The following is a 3,660-nucleotide window of genomic DNA, read 5'->3' as shown; positions in this document are numbered from 1 at the left end:
AAAAAAAATAAGTGTCTTCTTATAACCTGGATAGATTTAAAATTAGAATGTTCAGCCATCTGGTCGACATGGCCTATAAGAAAGAAGGGTGGCCCTCAGGAAAATCTTTTATATCCTTGTCAATCTATAATTCTATTATCTGACCAGGTCTTCATTCTGCACAAAAATGAAATGATGGCTACAATGTAGTCTTCCTGCACCAACCAGACCACAACCTTTGTATGTGCGAAAACAATATCTGTTTTGTTCATGTCTCTTCTCAGCACTTAACTTTAGTGCCTAGCAGCTAGTGCTCAATAAATATTAGCCAAGCAAACAAGTTAATAAGTAAATCAGCCTTGCACCATGAAAAAGATGATCTATTATATTCTGCATTTTAGACTTAAGAGAATATGGAGTAGAAGAAGAACAGAAGAATGCTGCTATCGTGGACCTCTATTTAAGCCTCTGAAAGAACTTAGGTATTCTAAAGAAAAGCCTAAAGAAAGGCATCAACACAGTGCCTGACACATTATAGGCTCTGTGGCAAATGGATTTTCCAAAGATGGCCATGTTTGACAAGATCCATCCCACACGTTCTTCTTACCAAGTAAGACTGACACGCCTCCACTGGGGTCTGTTTCCTTTTCTTGAATCTAGGCATACCTTGTGACCGTCCCAAAAGTTGCAAAAATTGTGCTCTGTAACTTCTGAGGTTGTCATACAAGGAAATATACGGCTCCTGCCCACTTCCTCTCTCTCTCGTAGGATGCCTACCCTCGAAGCCCAGCCACCATACTGGGAGGAAGCCCAGGCCACCTGAAGAAGCCAGGCGTGGTAACAGCCCAACATCAAGCACTAGACATGTGAATGAATGAGGCTTCAGATGATTCCAGTCCCCAGCCTTCGAGTCATCTGCCTGTGGTCCAAGTCAGCATGAAGGCCTATTTCCTGTGCTAAGCCTGAATTTCTGATCCAGCAAAATTGTAAACGGTAATAAATGATTAGTATTGTTTTAAAACACTAAGTCTGAGGTAATTTACTACACAGCAATAGATAATTAATACAAGCACTTACTTACTAAATGTTAGCTTAATTGGTTTGATATGAATATCCCCGGTTCAGCCTGCACCAATTTCCTCAATACCTACTCCTATATGTCTGGCACAGTGTTAGACCCTAGGAACATACACAGTTAATGGCCCCTCCCTTCCACTAGCTTCCTGTAAGGGGATTAAACACAAAGTAAAAAGTTCATTTCAGAGTAATATGATCTATCTTATTTATTATACTAGTAGGTCCTTTCCAGCGGAAACTGGTGTCCTAAATCAGGAAGCAACTCCCCTGTGCCCACAGGTGCCTATTTACTTGAACTGCTTGGCATGTAGTCTCCAGGCTTTTCTAGTGAGGTGGGGGGGAGGGACAGGACATGTGGGTAAGAAGAAAGCAGAGGTTACATTTTCAGGGCTCTGAGGCTCCCGAGAAGAAAGGGAGAGACCAAATGGAGGCTGGTATCTGTTACACAGCCCAGGCCGGATTCTGAGTCCCTCTGAGGGAGGAGGAAACAGAAGTGGACAGACTTAGGTAACTGGAAGATCTTTCAAGACCCTCAGCACAGGCAGGGCTGTTTCAGGGGCCCAGGGGTAAATGCACAGTCTACAAGACTTTAGGTATCATGTTATCACGTTGATGATTTGTCTTAAATTAATACAAAGTCTAGGGTGGTGATTTTTTTAATTGTGGTAAGACATAACATAAAATTTAGCATTTTAGGGGCACCTGGATGGCTCTTTTGGTTAAGCATCTGACTCTTGATCTCAGCTCAGGTCTTATCTCTGGGTCTTGAGTTCAAGCCCCACGTTGGGCTTCAGGCAGGGTGTGAAATGTACTTTAAAAAAAAAAATTTTTTTGTTTTTACCATTTCAGCCATTTTTAAATGTACAGCTCAATGGCATTAAGTACATTCACAATTATGTGCATTGATCGCCACCATCCATCTCCAGAATGGCAACTGTACCCATTACACAGTAACTGCCCATTCCCACTGCGTCAGCAGCCCCCCCACCCCCTACCCCCCCCCAACTCTGTACCTGCTATTCTACTTTCTGCATCTACAAACGGGACTAGGTGTTGGTTTTTCACACTCGGAAGCTTCCAGGTGAAATCTGAAACTGGCCTGGTACAGGAACGGGAAGGAGCGATCGAAGAAAGAGGCAGACCCTTGTGGACTGCTAGGCGGCAGTTTCCAATAAGCGAGGGAGTTTGCTTAGAAGTCTTGCCTTCAGCTGCGGGAAGACCAGCCCGGCTCCGCACCCGCCTACCAGAATCTTAAAGGTTTATAGAGGCCTTAATGGGGTTCAGCTTGCACCCCATCTAGATGTGCTCTCAAGGCTGCACCCTCGAAAACCGCCCCCACTGTGGGACTGTGGGCCAAAGGTACATTCCAAGGACAGGGGCGGAGTGGGCAACATCTAATTGCCCAATCCAGCTAGGGGGCAACCAGCGGTCACGTCCTCTCCGTGACCTCCTCCTGGGGCAACACTGCGGCCTCACCGCTGCTCCCACCCCTCCCCACCCGCTCTTCCCGCTCTTCCGATCTTACGCGCCCCTCCCACCCGGGAAACGTTCTGAGCGGTGGGCAAGGGGCTGTCTGTCTGGGGGTGGCTCCTTTGGTGGCTATTTGGCTGCACTGGAGGCAGATACCCCAGTAACAATTTAGGACATGCAAGAGGAGACACAGACCAAGATCATGATTCTTAAAGTAAGTAATCATTTTTTCCATGGAGGGTCCCCTGATCTGAACTTTGATTTATAAAGTCCCCTAGGCGGGGGGTTGGATCCCTCAGGACATTTACTTGTGTCCTCGTGTAATGTATGTGTGAACACGGGATATTCTGTTTGGATAATGGCATAGGTTCCTCCAAGCGAGGCAGAATGTAATCATGTCCAAGTTCATCTTACTGTGGAGGACCGTTTTTCTCATTAGAGACGTTTCAGTGTTCAGTAAAGACCGGTTTTGTCTACGATCATTTAAGGCTAGTTGGGTGAATTTAAGGGCTTCTGTGTGTGGTATAATGTCCTACACGAAGGGCACAAAGACAGTGGGCAAATGCTCAGACCAGTGGCAAACTGAACGTGCCCGTCTGGCCTTGAGAAGAGGGAGGTTGGCGATTTTTGTCACCAGGGACGCGCCAGGGTGCAGCGGCTCAATCAGCCAGGGTCAAATATCTACTCGCTACAATCACTGGGTCCCCCCTGGGGCACCGCGATAAATACCTGGATGGTACAAGCAGTCCACGCTGACCCAGTCACTATCCTTCAACGTGACAGAATGACTACACAGTTTTAGTGGTGTTCATCCCAAATTTCTGGTACAATTAGGTTGGTTCTGTTTTGAGTGATATTTCTGTTCCCAGCATAGGGGTGCCTGGGTGCTCAAATGTCCAGGGTGAGCCCCAAGAACTCAAATCTGAGTATAGCCACCCATGGCTCTGATGGCGGTATTTTTCAGACCCTTCCAATCAGCCATTCACTAGGCTGCCTGTATAGCTTGATTGACAGGAAAAGGATACCCATGCCCAGTGTTATTGATAGTGGGTGCCGCAGGCCAGTTTCCTGGATCAATATCGCAAATATATCCCAAAGTGGGATTGCACTAGATGTTTGCTCACTCGGATCATT

Source organism: Ailuropoda melanoleuca, chromosome 7 (genome assembly GCF_002007445.2).
Source record: "Ailuropoda melanoleuca isolate Jingjing chromosome 7, ASM200744v2, whole genome shotgun sequence".
Classification (NCBI taxonomy): domain Eukaryota; kingdom Metazoa; phylum Chordata; class Mammalia; order Carnivora; family Ursidae; genus Ailuropoda; species Ailuropoda melanoleuca.
The sequence above is the reverse complement of the archived record's forward strand: the minus strand, read 5'-3'. Positions refer to the sequence as shown.